The sequence below is a fragment of the Macaca nemestrina genome, chromosome 6 (genome assembly GCF_043159975.1).
Source record: "Macaca nemestrina isolate mMacNem1 chromosome 6, mMacNem.hap1, whole genome shotgun sequence".
NCBI lineage: Eukaryota > Metazoa > Chordata > Mammalia > Primates > Cercopithecidae > Macaca > Macaca nemestrina.
In genome coordinates, this window is record NC_092130.1 from 68,568,109 (window position 1) to 68,584,591 (window position 16,483).

Consider the following 16,483-nt stretch of genomic DNA (forward strand, 5'->3'; position numbering starts at 1 on the left):
AATTGCATGAAATCATAAATTATTTAGAGACTTTTTTTTAAATGTTGAATCTTATCCATGAACATGTTCTGTTTTTCTAATTATTTAATTCTTCTTTATGTCTTCAATAGCTTTGTGCATATTTTAGCTAAAAATCTTTTGTGTATTTTATATTAAACTCTATACTTTTGAGTTTTGTTACTATTTTGAATGAAAATTTTTTAATTGGCTATTAAGTATAAAAATAAATATAAATGTTTGAGTGAATATCAATCGTGAGCAAAGCAACTTTGCTGAATTTTCCTCCTAGTTTTAAAATACTGCATTTTGCCTTCCTTGGATTTCTCTATGTGGTAAATTTTATCAACTATGAATTATGACAATTTTGTTTCTTCTTTTCTCATCTTTATGTCTCATTTGTTTTTCTTTTTGCATTGGATGGGATTTATATCCAATTTTTTTTCTGGATAAAGACAATTAGCTTTATTTATGTAAATTAGAAAAATTGTAGTTTATAATTCATCAAATGTTTTAATTCTTAACAATTTAAGAGTATAGATATAAAACATAAAATAGAATATATCACATTACTCTTTTTTGAGTTAGTGTTTTCTTATTTTTATACATAAATTTTATGATATAATGAAAAATAATATCTCTTATTCTTACTTTCATGGGAATGCTTCTGAAGTTTGTTATTTCATAAGGTGTTTGCTGTTAGCTTTTGAAAGCTCCTCTTCAGGATGTTCTCTTGGTGCTACTTTGCTGGGCTTTTTTCTTTCTTTTAATCATGAATGGGTATTGTTGCATTTTTATCAAGTTTGTCGTTAATCTATTGAGATGATCATTTAAATTTTGACGTAGTCAAATGTATATTTCTTGTACTTTATGCTTTTCTTGTGACTTTTTAAGTGTCTATTTTTCCCTAATGTATTTACATTGATAGGTTTTCTAATGATGAACTATACTTCCAAACTTACTTGGTTATGTCGCATTTTGTACACATACCTTACATATATAAAATTACAGATATATATATATGCATATATATATATATACACACACATACATGAAGTTGGACTTGCTTACCTCATATTTTATTTAAAAATTTTGCATTCATGTTCATACGTGAAAATGGATTATAAATCCTTTTCTTGGACTCTTTATCTTGGTTTGCTGTAAATACTATATTAACATCATAGATAACACATTTTCTTTTTATTATTTGGAAAAGTTGTTATAAGATAGGGATTATCTATGCCTTCTAGTTCATATAAGATAGGTATTATTTGTGCTTTTAAGTTTTATAAAACTATATGGTTGTGACTCTTTGGGGAGGGGTGGTTTTTAAAACTACTAGCTCAATTTGTTTAATGTTTATTGACTCTCCATTGAGATTTTTAAAACATTTTATAGGTAGGTATGCAAAATTTAACATTTTCTAGAAAACTTCCCATTTTATCAAATTTTAAAATATATTGCCATTAAATAGCCCAAGAGTCTTATTTTATCAAACAAAAATTATAACTTATGTTAATTACCATTTTAAATTCCTGATACATTTAATTTGTGTATTCTCTGTCTCTCTCTTCTGCTCTCTCTTTCTTTCTCTTTCTCTCCTTCCTTCCTCCCTCCCTCCCAATTGTTATTTATTAGTAACAGTCTCTTCTTTCGTTTCTGGAAAATTGTAAAATTTCTGTAACTTTAATATTCTGAAATATCACTGTACTGTATGTCATTGTACTTAATTGGCATTTTATTTATTGATTTAGAGACATGGTCTCACTGTGTCATTCAGGCTGGAGTGCAGTGGTGCAATCTCTGCTCACTGCAACCTCCATCTCCCAGGTTCAAGTGATTCTCATGCCTCAGCCTCCCAAGTAGCTGGGATTACAGGCATATACCACCATGCCTGGCTGATTTTTGTATTTTTAGTAGAGATGGTGTTTTGCCACATTGGCCAGGCTGATCTCAAACTCCTGGCCTCCAGTAATCCACCTGACTGCATTAGGATTAGTAATCCACCTGACTGGATTAGGTGGCTAATTTGCTTTCCAGGTCCTGTTCTTAAACAGGAAACCCAACGTTTTTGTTTGTTTGTTTTTTTGTTTTTATTTTTGTTTTTTCACTACAGGAATGAGATTTGTAGTTCCAACTCTCATCCCTCATGTTAGTGTTGAAATTCCAAATCTTTTTGCTCTGTCTATTCCCAGGCTCTGCCTCTTATACCGTGGGTTGCTAGACTTTAGCTCAAAATCATGACATTTCTGGTACCTGGATATTTCTCATTATTCTTTTCTTCCAAGCTATGTACATAAAGACAAGTGTAATTTAACAGATTTTATTTAGTATTTCTAGTTATTTGAGTGGAAGTGAGTATTTCAATGGGTACTTAATATGTCATCTTGACTTGAAAATCTCCACCAAGTTCCCCTTACACAGACTCAGAAAGAAATTGCTTACAGGTCTCCGTATAAGGAAAAGTTGTTTTTCTTATCACAAGTCTTAGAACTGAATGTGTGCTTTTTGTTTGTTTGTTTGTTTGTTTTTCTGTATTGGCCCCCTGTGTAGTTTATGGCCAAATTTGTTGCTCACATCTAACACCTATAGATACAGGGTCCTGGATGGCCTGCATTTATGTGATTCTTTCACTGACTCACTCAACTATTAATTTTATACTTCTGCATTGTATGAATTTTTGTAAAATTTCTCATTTTTTGGTAGGATGAGGTGGCACATAAGAATAATATTTCTCTTTGAATATATACATACTCTGATAATCCCAGGCATTGAGATGGTACTCAAAAAATGCTGGCTGAGAGAAGGAAACTCTGAGAGCTGGCTCTCACCGTAACCTTTTACTTACTCTTCTCTTTTCTGTTTCTCTGTCAGGCAGGCATAGCTTAAGTCTGATAGTAGAAGAGAATATCAATGAATGGAGACACATTCTTCTTTCTAGTGCAAACAAACAAGCCAGGCCCACTAGAAAATTCAGTTAGCCCTCTTCCTCATGCATTTTCATTGGAAAATTAGTTTGTTCTTAGATATTAATTTAACTCCCAGCCTGCTCTTTCTAGCATTCTTCCTTGGCAGCCAGCAATGAGACATGTGCAACAAGGGTTTTATGCCTTTCAGGCTGATCTTCATTGAAAGAGCAGCTTGGAAATTTTTGTTTTTACAAAAAGACTTTTAATAAACTGTTTTAATGTTGACTTCTCAATGAAGTTAGATTCTTAATTTCTTGATGGTAATCGTTTTTGCTTTTAAGTCACTGTCCTCACTGTAGCATGAAGGGAACCTGTCACTCTCTATTTTACATATTTATTACTTCCTGCTTTGTATCTCTGTTCCCTACCCTTCTTTATCCCTTTATTTCTTTCTGCCTTTGACATCAATATTTTTTGAACTTAGGAGAAAAATGTTATTTTCCAGTCTAACAATGGGCACTTTGAAGTAGAGAGAAGTTATCATTTGTTAGTGCAAGTTATTTCAATGATATCAAAATGCATCTATTCGGAGTTCTAAAAAAAGAAATACCACTCTTTGACAATTTTTGGAGCTCAGAAAAAAAAAAATCAAACCAAAACATATCACTAGTAAAACCAATGATAACGTTGACAACCTCTGCCAAACCAAGAACATGTGTGCAGTGGAGCATTTCCTTTTCCTATTAACATAATTATTAGCCATTGCCTAGAAATTTCTCTTTTTTTTCTAACCCAAAGCAGTAATCTGCTTCCTTGTAATTTTAATTTATTGATTCCAGCTTTTCCTCTGGATATGGGCATAAAATATAAAAATCCCTCTTTCACCTGACATTTCTAATATCTGAAGATGATCACATGACATCAAATGTGCCACTGCAGAACCTATAGTTTTTCATCTTGGCCATACATAGATAGATAGATATAGGTATAGGTATAGACACAGATATAGATAGATCATGAGAGACTTAATCATGTGCTTGGCTGAAAGCTAAATGTCAATTCACTTTACTTCAAGTTAGATTTGCAGAGCCCTAGAACATAAAGTTACAATTCCTTAGCAGGGATATACCTCTCTGGCCCCAATTCATGCTAAACATGCTGATAGTCCTGAGGTACACATGGCGATACTTTGAGGATATGAGACTGGGATGTGTCATCCCCAGAGGTAATTATTTCAACACACTTCCCTAAATATATCACATATTTCCATATTGTTGTGCCTTTCCTTTTATACATTGGTCCTTCAACCGAGATGATTCTTCTCCCGTTCCACTGTTACCTTTCAACACGCAACTTAAATATCACTTTCTAAGAAATTTTCCTCCTCTTTCCCAAGCAGAGTTCATTGTTCTCTGTTCTACTCTTCCTGGACACTTGGTTCCTATCCTTGTTCTTTCCATTCCATAATGAACATGAGTGTCTGAGGTTTTTGAGGGCAGGGACCCTGTCTTTTTAAAATTTTTTGTATTCTCACTACTTAAACTTACAGAGTTGGCCTGCAGTAAATATTACATGAACTCATCATGCCTGAAGAATGAAAGAATGTTCGGATAAAGTTGGAAAGAAATTTTTGGTAGATGACTAATCTCATAGAAAAAAGAAAGATAATAGAGGAGGAGGTTGCCAGTGATGCAGGAGAAAAGTCTTTGGGAAAAAAAGTTACAGCCTCAGAGGGCTGTAAACCCATGCAGAGAGTGTTCGAAAGGAAATATGTTGAATCAGCCCCAAGGTATCCCAGGCCCACTGCCATGTCTGCTGCAGTGGCCACACAGCACCAGCTTGTGCACTGCCCATCTGGGAAGTTTGTGCTTGACAGGGCTTTGAGCCTATGCCTTCCTAAATCGTTCACCCTGCAAGGTGATGCATTGGTTGAAGGAAAAAAGAAAGAAAATAATTCTGAAGGAAGACAATAACAGCATGAGAGAAGGTTGAAGAAGAGGGCTAGTTAGTAAGATATCTAATCACAAAAAGCCTAATTCCAGCTGCAGTGAACTATAGATTAGACTATCATAACTTGACAGGTGCAAGTGGTAAGACTTAGAGGACATGAGGCAGGGACTCATGTTCTCATGATGCAAATAATGCATGCATGTGGTAAAAACTGTAAAAGCAAGGTATCAAGTAAAAAGTGAAGAGTTCTCCCTTTCTCATTCCCATTCCTACTCTCTAATTTTTTACATATCTGTTTTGTAAGCTATAATGCAGAGAGATTTCATATATTCACATACTTTCCCCGTTGGTAACATCTTGCATAACTATAGGACAATAACACAATCAAGAAATTGACATTGATACAATCCAACCAGTTTCCCCCTCTTCTTTTTCATCCTGTTCCCCGTGCCTTAAATTTCCTTAGGTCAACGTTACTGTAAAACAGAGGCATAAACTGAGATTTCAATGCTCTAGGTATGTTCTAATAACTGCCAAACAGGAGATTCTTTCTTCACTTCTTGTCCTATTACTATCTCCAGCTACGTCCTTGCCTCATTTACTTGTCCAAGTTATAGAAATACCCACAAAGAAGAGAACTGCTCTTACCATAGCCAAATAAATAAATAATAATAACCTTGACTGTCAATCAACACTTGCTATTCCAACAGAAGATAAAGAAGAAATAAAAAGCAGATTTCTTTCCATCAAAGAACATGATGAAAACCAGATAATCCCAGACGTACCTTGACAGGGAACATCACCCTGGGCGCATCCAAAGGCACGGATGAATCCTTATTTCTTTGACTGTATTCTCTTGCCTAACTGGCTGACCTTAGGTGCAGATGGTAGAGACTGCTCTTAGGTGATGCAATGTGGAGACCAGGTGTCCCATATTGAAAAAGACAGGCCTTCTTTTCTCTCATTTCTTTTCTCCACTTTGACAAAGGCTTCTGGGAAAACACTTAGTTGTATGATTTGTCTGGAAAGGGAAGGAGTAGACGTCTGTATATTGCAGTCAGCACATTAAGCACTGTAGAAGAACTTGGTCCACATAATACAGACAGAAAGATCCTGAGTGATAGTTGCCAGGGACATGGGTGTCAGGAAAGAGAATAGAGTATAAGGTTTGGAAAAGAGTAGCTCTAAGTGAAATCAAATGGGGAGGTATCCACTTTTGTGCCTTAGCTTCATCGTGGTACAGTTATATCATTGCTCTTTTATTTCTAGTATTACCCCAAAACATATGGCATACCTCACAAACACATGGATATAAACTATTATAACAACTCTAGGATATTTAAAACGAAATCACAAATTAATGGACACAATTTTAAAACTTTTGAGATTTTAAGTGCTGGTGAGCATGAGGAACAAGGAGAATGAATATATTTTTATATTATTGAGGGGAATGTAAGTTGGTACGTTACTTTAGAGTACATTTAAAAGCATTTGGTAAAATTGAATACTCATGGAGCTTTCAACCCATCTATGTCACTGCTAAGTTTATACTCTAAAGTAGAAGTTGACAAACTTTTTCCATGAAAGATCAAATAATAAATATTTTCAGTTTTTTGTGGGCTGTACATTCTCTGTCATAACTGCTCAGCTCTGCCATTGTAGTATGAAAGTAGCCATCAGCAATATGACCACCGCTATGTTCTAATAAAACTTTATTTACAAAAACAGATGGTAGGCCATATTTAGGCTACAGGCATTGTTCTTTTACCCCTGCTCTAAAAAAATACTAAATCATCTACACAGATAGAATTATATAAAAATGTTCATAATAACATTGCTGGTAATAGAAAAAACAAGAAACAACCTAGGTGTCCACTAGAAGAATGAATAAGTGAGTTGTCATGTATATGTGCAATGCAATGTTATAGCAGAATAAATGAGTAAACAGAAGCCCTCTGTATCACTATAAATAAATGTGACAAACACATTGTTAAGTAAAAAAGCAAGAAGGATGCATACAGTATGATACAATTTATTTAAAGTTTTAGAATATATGAAACAATTGTTTTTGTTTGTTTGTTTGTTTGTTTTTGAGATGGAGTCTGGCTCTGTTCCCCAGGCTGGAGTGCAGTGGCACGATCTCCGCTCACTGCAAGCTCCGCCACCTCCCGGGTTAACACCATTCTTCTGCCTCAGCCTCCCTAGAAGCTGGGACTACAGGCGCCCACCACCACGCCCAGCTAATTTTTTTGTATTTTCATTAGAGATGGGGTTTCACCATGTTCGCCAGGATGGTCTTGATCTCCTGACCTCATGATTCGCCCACCTTGGCCTCCCAAAGTGCTGGGATTACAGGCGTGAGCCACCGCATCTGGCCTTATATATTGTCTTGAGAGATATTCATATGTAGTAAAAATATAAAGACATCTGTGGGAAAGACAAACACCAAATTCAGGGTAGTGCTAACCTATGGCAGAGAATAAGGATAGTGCTCTCAGGGAAGGGCAAATAGGAGATGTCAATTGCAGTTTGAAGGTTTTATTTCTTAAGCTGGTGGAAGATACACAAATGGTGAGTAAAGCAGTATTCATACTATTTCCTAGACTTTTTTGTATGTCTCAAATGTTTTGATTTAAAAGTCCCCAGGGTGATGATGAGCTTTTTTTTTCCATATGTTTTTTGACCACATAAATGTCTTCTTTTGAAAAGTGTCTGTTCATATCCTTCGCCCACTTTTTGATGAGGTTGTCTGTTTTTTTTCTTGTAAATTTGTTTAAGTCCCTGTAGATTCTGGATATTAGACCTTTGTCAGATGAGTAGCTTACAAAACTTTTCTCCCATTCTGTAGGTTCCCTGTTCACTCTGATAATAGTATCTTTTGTGTGCAGAAGCTCTTTAGTTTGATTAAATCTCATTTGCCAATTTTGGCTTTTGTTGCCATTGCTTTTGGTGTTTTAGTTATGAAGGCTTTGCCCATGCCTATGTCCTGAATGGTATTGCCTAGGTTTTCTCCCAGGGTTTTTATGGTTTTGATTTTCACATTTAAGTCTTTAATCCATCTTGAGTTAATTTTTTTATAAGGTTTAAGGAAGGGGTACAGTTTCAGTTTTCTGTATATGGCTAGCTAGTTTTCCCAGGACCATTTATTAAATAGGGGATCATTTCCCTGTTGCTTGTTTTTGTCAGATTTGTTGAAGATCAGATGGTTGTAGATGTGTGGTGTTATTTCTCAGGTCTCTGTTCTGTTCCATTGGTCTATATATCTGTCACTGGTAATTAGAGAAATGCAAATCAAAACCACAGTGAGACACCATCTCACGCCAGTTAGAATGGTGATTATTAAAAAGAGAGGAAACAACAGATGCTGGAGAGGCTGTGGACAAATAGGAACTCTTTTATACTGTTGGTGGGAGTGTAAATTAGTTCAACCATTGTGGAAGACAGTGTGGCAATTCCTCAAGGATCTAGAACCAGAAATAACCATTTGACCCAGCAATCCCATTACTGGGTATATACCCAAACGATTATAAATCATTCTACCATAAAGACACATACACATGTATGTTTATTTCAGCACTAGTTACAATAGCAAAGACTGGGAACCAACCCACATGCCCATCAATGATAGACTGGATTAAGAAAATGTGGCACATATACACCATGGAATACTATGCTGCCATAAAAAAGAATGAGTTCATGTCCTTTGCAGGGACATGGATGAAGCTGGAACCCACCATTCTCAGCAAAGTAACGCAGAAACAGAAAACCAAATACTACATGTTTTTCACTCATAAGTGGGAGTTGAACAATGAGAACACATGACCCAGGGAGGGGAACATCACACACCAGGGCAACCTAGATGATGGGTTGATGGGTTCTGCAAACCACCGTGGCTCGAGTATACCTATGTGACAAACCTGCATGTTCTACACAGGTATCCCAGAACTTAAAGTAATATAATTAAAAAAGCATAAACATCATTGAACAACAAATAAAATAAATAAAATCATTTGATGGGATTTCATTATGTATAAGGAAAGGAATTTCCCAAATGAAATTTTGTTGTTTACTTAAAAAAAAAAAAAAGTCCCTAGGGCTTTTAATTTTGAATGTCTTTGCCTGTGCACTGGACTGCAGTTTTTGAGCCATTGTTGATGCAAGCTACAATCACCTCGACTCTTTGTCTCTTTCAATGGTGTGGCCCACATGTTCAATGTTTTCAGCCCATTTGATAGCATATTTAACATGAGAGCATTTGTGCTGGACAATAAATATGCTTTAATTGCCTTGGCTGGCCAGCAGGATTATTATTTGTGATTGGAATAGATTGCTATGGGAAATTGCTGGTTGAGGAAAGAAAGAAAGAAAGGGTTTCCAGAATTTCATTTTGTTTTTTCTTTTGTCTTTACTTTACTATGACTTTAGCTTTTTTGCTCAGGTTCCATGGTTTCATTGTTTTTCCTTGTGTTTCTCTTTGTACATCCTAGGAAGAGATTAATCAGCAATATTGTTCTTTGTTATTTATCTTAGCTGGATGAGGTTTGGTCGCCAGGTCTTGAAGTTAGGTGACTTTCTTGTTCTCTAGAGGGAATGAGAAAAAATTAGAAATGCCTTATACATGGGGAATTGATTAAGTTCATATTTTTCCCACACTGGAAAGACTCATAGTCATAGTATGAGTCAGACACAGCTGGGAACATTTCATCTACTTACAGTGAGTTGTTCTATGCTTGAGAAAGGTGATGGACTGATAGGGCAGGAGAGAGAAGTGTTGGATTTGTTCTGGTGTTTAGAAATTTTTTCCATAAGGGCATGTCTTGGACAACCAACTCACTTTTGCATGGCCGTTAGGCACAGTTGTCAGGGAGGGGCCCTTGTTTTTGTCTCTACTGGGTACATAAGACAAATGATTTTTGAACTCAATAGAATTGAAATATTCAGGATAGATTCTAGCCTATAGATAGTTGATATAGAACCAAATACTGCCAAAGTGTTTCTCTCATATGTATGACATAGGCCAGAGTTGAGTTACAATGAAGACATGAGCCATATAGTTTGCATGGTTGTTTTTCTAAAATAGTGGGAATTCATTTCAGTGAGACTTGGCTAGCATTTATCCAGCACACTGCAGTCTATTTTCTCCACAGCTGTTCGCTGCCATACATTTCTTTTTTTTTTTTTTTTTTTTTTTTTTGAGACGGAGTCTCGCTCTGCCGCCCAGGCTGGAGTGCAGTGGCCGGATCTCAGCTCACTGCAAGCTCCGCCTCCCGGGTTCCCGCCATTCTCCTGCCTCAGCCTCCCCAGTAGCTGGGACTACAGGCGCCCGCCACCTCGCCCGGCTAGTTTTTTGTATTTTTTAGTAGAGACGGGGTTTCACCATGTTAGCCAGGATGGTCTCGATCTCCCGACCTCGTGATCCGCCCGTCTCGGCCTCCCAAAGTGCTGGGATTACAGGCTTGAGCCACCGCGCCCGGCCGCTGCCATACATTTCTGATCCAAAATACAAAGCTGTCCAAAAATGTGGAACACGTTGACCTGATCTCTCCACCAGGGAAATAGCATTACAGGAAAGATGAAATTACTAGAATGAGGCTTTTGTGGGAAATTAAATATGTCTAGATTTATCAGGAAGATTAGTTTCCTACCTCTTTCAACAGCAATTTCTTTTTATTATTCAAAAATTGGGACTAACAAATGGATTTTCTAACAAATATAATATTGATATTCAAAGAATTTAATGTGGTTCTTGGAAACTGAGGTGGCAGCAATGATTGGATTAGAAATTATGGGTAATGTGAGTGAGGTTGACAGGTATGGAATATAGCATGTGAACTTGCTAACTGGTAGTAAATGGGGCAGAGAAGTCTAGGAGTCTCAGTAACTCAGAGGAAGACATTTGTAAGATTGAGGAGTAATATGTTTAATTACTTTCTAATGTACGAGATAACTAAAATATGCTTTCAAATATTGCTTGCGAAGATGTCCTACTTTATGTATAACAATAATTTAAAATCGCTGCATTCATGTGCCATTCTGAAGAGCACTCACCTCTTAGAAGGAGGAAGAGTGTAATATTAATTAATAGGCTAATGTTTATAGGTATTTGAACCTCTATAGACACCACGTGGATGATTTCTCTCTGTAATTATGTTTTTGTATCTGTAAAGAACAGATTACATTACCTCATAGGTTGGTTGTGATAATTTAATAAAATTTAAGACAGTTATCATTAGCATAATTCCTTGCACTTCCAATAAGCTCTCAAAAAATGGTATCTATTATAATTGCATAATATAATTTATATGTAAATGTAAAAACATAAACCCTTTTTCAAAGTCAATAAATAACCCTCCCTCCTTATATAATGCAATTGAATATTACCCGTTATTTATTATGTAACGTTTCTTATTAACAGTACTAAGATAGATAATTTAGTTCAGTTCTTAACTGAAAGAGCATGGAATCTGAATTAATAAAATCTGAATCAAAAAGCTTTTTCTCTAGCAAGTTTAGTATGTAGGATCTCCAAAGACAATGTTTTACTTAAGAAAGCATTTTTAAGTGGCTACTGTGTGTAGACACCTATGAGATATTGTGGAGGAGTAGATACAAAAATAGGGACTTCTATAGTTACACATTATTTCTTTGAATTTATACCTTTAAAATGTCAAAGCTATTTTTGTTAAGAATGTGAAAAGTATAAACTGTGATTCGGAATCTTACAAATAGCCATTGTCCTAGGAGAGTTAAAACTCAATAACTAAATTATGCTGTAGAAAAATATTGGAATAGTAGTGAGGAGACTAGTATATTCTTATTTTTATTATATATAAGAATTATATTTTCTTGGTTGGTTGGTTGGTTTTGGTTTCCCAGTTGGTTGACTACAAAACTGGAAGAAGCAGAGACAATTTTGGAGGAAGACGTGGCTGCTCTTGTAACAATAACATAGACATGATCATCTCCTAGCAGTGTTCCTGATTGGCCTAATTCTGCCCAAATTAGAAGGCTTAGGTAGGGGTGGGCCTAGGCCCAAAAGGAATTTATTTTTTGTTGGGGAAGAAGAGTAAAGAGGAAATTCAGTGCCCTCTACACAGGTGTCGGACTCTTAAAAAGAGGCCCCGATAGAGGCTGTACTGAGGGACATCCCTAGGCTTTCTTTACATGTGACTCTACTAGAAAGAATGAGAGTAGGAAAGGAGGAAATGACCAATCCCACGTGACAAATGAGAAAGAGTTTTCAGGGGATTATCTTTTACTGTGGCCTGAGAAACAAATGCATCATATATAAAATGAAAAACTTTGTATTTTCTGGTTTTGTTATTCATCTGAAACAAGATTTAACATGAAAGGCTTTAAAATGAAAATCTTCATACTTGTATAGATTAACATTGTGAAGAGCTTCAGTGTAGGGCCCACACTTAACTCCAAACATTTGCCATTTGTGATGTTGGCAGTACTTTGTTAAGGTTCATTTGAGGATCTTGTTTTTTGGGAGCAGCTGGTGGCATAAATTCTATGCCCATTTTTTTTTTTTTTTTTCGAGAAAGAAACTAAAGCAAAAATAAAATTGAATTGACTTGACAAAATCTCACCAATGGATGATTAGCAGAATTGGCAACTCCACCTTATTAGATTATCCTGCTCACTAGCTCGTTCAAATTTATTTTCTTACGTGTGTGTGTGTGTGTGTGTGTGTGTGTGTGTGTGTGTGTGTGTCATCAAAATCTCTTTGGAGAGTCTCCTCTTTTCCACCCTTAGTCCATTTGTCTCAGGTAGGGCTCACATGACTCCGTAGCTCCGGGAATGGCAGTGTGTCCTGGGTCTGCTTACTGTGTATACAACTTGTCCTTGGTTACAGTGATTGGTTAGCGTTGGGCACAAGATCCAAGGTGAGCCAATCTACAGTTAATGTAAGAAAGTTGCTGATGCTGTCTAAATGAGCTTGCTAAATTGGTGATCATCTTTTCCATCTTTTTTGCAAAGGCTCTGATTGAGAATGAAGCAGATACTGAGGAAAACAGGGCTGTGAAATAGAGAGAGACATAGTGTCCTAATGATATCATGTAAGACCCTGGATCCAACTATCCTGAAGCCAGATTCAGTTCTTACATTCCTAGTTCTCTGTGTCAACAATTTCATTTTTGTGGTTAATTTATTTTGAGAGTACAGTATGTCACTTTCAACAAAACAAACCCTTATTTTCTTTCCTCTCTTCTTCTGTTTCTTCTTTTTCATTTTTCTTCTTTTTCCTTTTTATCCTTTCTGCTCTTCCTTTCTGCCATTACTTTAAAAGTTCTTAATAAGAAACTATGGCAAATAGGATCAACTCATATGGAACCTTGAAAACTAGGATAAAAGCATTAGACTTTATCATTTATACCCTAATTTTTTTAAATTTTGGAAATAGCATGATAAGAGTTAGGATGATAACAAATGTGTAATAAACTTTGAAGAATGAAGAGAGGGCGTGAAGAGCAGTTAGGGTGTTGTCCAAACCTTCAAGAAAGAGTTGTTACCTTAGAATGTTAATCGGTTAGAAGTAGAGATGTAGGGACAGGTGCAAATAATAATAGCCTTTAAGAGAAGCATATGTAGACATTGTTAACTAATCAAATATAAGGGATAAAGGAGAGGTGAAGATGATTCTGAGGTTTTAAGTACATATGACTAAAACACAGATGGAACAAACTTTATTATCAATGGAGAAATGAGGAGGGGGATGAGCTAACTGAAGTCTGCAGGGGACTGTAGGTTAGGTTAAGTTGTGTTCTTGCTGAGTCTGAGTAGGGGCTCAAAGAAGTAGGTTTATAACTCAGAGACATCATTGCTGGAAATATCAATCTGGAAGTCATCCTAATCAAAGTAATCTTTGATACTGTGGGCCAGAATTGAGTCAAGAGAAGCAATCAAGTTAAGAACAGATATTCAAGAATTTAGCTGTGGGAAACAAATACAACTGGACAGAGAAGAAGGCTAGTTGTGATGGCCCATGCCTGTAATTCCAGCACTTTGGGAGGCCAAAGCTGCGGATTGCTTGAGCTCAGGGGTTCAAGACCACCCTGGGCAACATGTCAAGACCTCATCTCTACAAAAAATACAAAAATTATTCACGCATGGTAGTACATGCCTGTGGTCCCAGCTACCCGGGAGTCTGAGGTGGAGGGACTGCCTGAGCTCAGGAAGTTGAGGCTTCAGTAAGCCAAGATTACACCACTGCACTCTAACTTGAGTGACAGAGCAAGACCTTATCTCAAAAAAGAAAAAAATGGAAGAAGAACAAAGGAATGAGAAAATAGGTACAGTAGAGAGGTATCAAAGTTCAAAAAGTAGGAAGAAACCTAACAATTGTACCGATAAACCAAGGAAGATTTAAATTTCAAAACAAAAATTGGTGGTCTCAAATGTTACGGCAATAAAAGAGAATGTCATCTAGGAATCCCTCATCCAATATACTAAGAAGACTTTTGGAAATCTTCATAAATAAGACTTCATTGATATCTCATCAAAGCAAAGTCTAGGTAGGATAGAATGAAACATAAACAAATTTAAAAACTAGGGGACAAATTTGAATATTCATCAGCTCTCCCAATAGAAGAAACATTTCTAAACTTTGAAGTGATAGAAAAACTCATAAAAGAAAAGCTCATTAGATTTGATCACATAAAAATCACAATTTTCTTGAATGCAAAAAAACGTAAGTTGCTGAACAGAGTATATGCAGCAAAATATGACCAGGAGTTTGTCAGTTTTATAAAGAGCTAATGGGAAAAATCCAAAGAAACAATTCACCAAACTGAAAATTAAGTATGACTTATTTACTTGTTTCCTCTACTATATCCTCCAGTTAGATTCTAAGCTCCATGAAGGCAGAGCCTATGCTTTTGCTGTTTACTACTGCAAATCCAGCATTTAACCCGTTGAGGTAGAGGTATTTCCTCAGACAGACATGCAAAAAGGGGCATAGCTTCGGCATGAAAATGAATTCAGATCTGTCTGCACTGGCTTCGCGGTGCAGTGGAACATCGAAGTTGAGATTTCAGTGCCTGTGTATAATATAAAGTTCTGGAGCTCAGGGTAGAAGTTCAAGCTAGAGATATAGGTTTAAGAGTAATCATTTGGTTTGTAATTGATGACATGGGCTCTTCATCACCCAGAGGAACGTGTGTAGAATGAGAAAGGGCTGGGGAGAGAACGCCAAGGAAGCCCAGCATTTAAGAGCAAGACAGAGAAGGCAAGGAAAATCAAGGCAGTATGTTCCCATGAGAGTTCAGGCAAGAAGATGTATAGGGAGTTCAATGTGTTTCACAAAAGGTAGCCTAACCGGCACCTGATGAATGCTCAAAAATGTTAGCTATTATTAATATGGAAGTGACTAATAGCAGGCAGCTTTATTCATATAATATTGAACTTGCCAGAGGACAGAGTAGAGATGCAAAAGAGGAGCCAGTTGTCAGAGCTGCCTAGAAAGCTGAAAATGGAAAAAAGAAAAGAGGACTACAGGAGACAGCAGTGATGAGATGGGAGCTGCATATATACAGGAGATCAAAGGGAAGAAAGGGGAGAGGATAACACTTTTAACCCCATTTATTGAGTGCTGCCTAGTGCCAGGTACTGTTCTTAGTGCTTTAACTGATTCAATTTCAAAACAGCCTTACCATATAATTACTAGACTTAGTCACATTTTATGGTCAAGGAAACTGAGAAATGGACAGTTCCAGTAACTTGCCTAGCATTGACTGTGACTATGAGATGAACACAGGATTTGACCTCAGGCATTCTGACTCTTGAGTCCGTGTTCTTAATCTCTTTTATGTACAGCCTCTTAATTCTATGGGTTATGATAGTAAAATATTTTGACTAAATCTGGAGTATGAAAGTCTATTTTCAAGGCTTTTTTAGTACCATTATCTGATGCTGTTTTTTTTTTTTTAAACTAGTGCTTTAGAAGTCTTTAAACAAGAATATCAACTTCTATGTCATTTCAGATTTCTTTGCAATTATTTTGTACTCTGTCCCTGATTTTCGGTCTTGAGTTGCACTTGCTGCTATTTGATAGCACAAACTGCTTTGCAATGAATAAAAGACACCTGCAGTGTTGCAGATGTAGTTAGTATGATGCAGGCAAGACACCAGGAAGGGCAAAAGCGCCTATTTTAGGGACTGTTTTTAAGCTGAACCAGGGAACCAAAGCAATGACTGTATCACATGTGACCATGACTTTCACTTTTCTGATAGAAAGGCAACTCTCATGAGATTTTCTTAAGTGAGAAAATTCAGAATATGAATCATTTTTATTTTACTGTTTGGTGTCATTCTCAATAAAAATATTAAAAGATATAAATATTTTATGGTAAGCATCAGGATTGAAATTTTATTAACAAATAACAATTAAATCCTCAGAAAAAATGTTTGCTAAGATGGTTACCATAAGAAAATATCTTTAGTGAAGCTAAGTTAATATAAGTATTTTTATGGTAATAAAATGATGTCTCATGGAATTGATCTTTGAGACAAGTACTCTTACCACAAAAGCAAAACAAAACAAAAATTAGTTTTGCTATCCTACAAAATGTTGTACTGAATTTACCAAAAATCTAATTCAAAGTTCACACACGGTATTAAAA

General features: G+C 36.2%; 1 protein-coding gene and 1 long non-coding RNA gene across 2 annotated transcripts in view; both read left to right on the top strand.

Moving 5' to 3' along the window:
* The window catches only part of NRE (neuronal regeneration related protein), a 237,709-nt gene that overhangs the window by 18,284 nt on the left and 202,942 nt on the right, over positions 1-16,483 (top strand). The window lies entirely within an intron of this gene.
* LOC112424826 (uncharacterized) overlaps positions 1-16,483 on the top strand; it is a 106,584-nt gene that overhangs the window by 643 nt on the left and 89,458 nt on the right. The window lies entirely within an intron of this gene.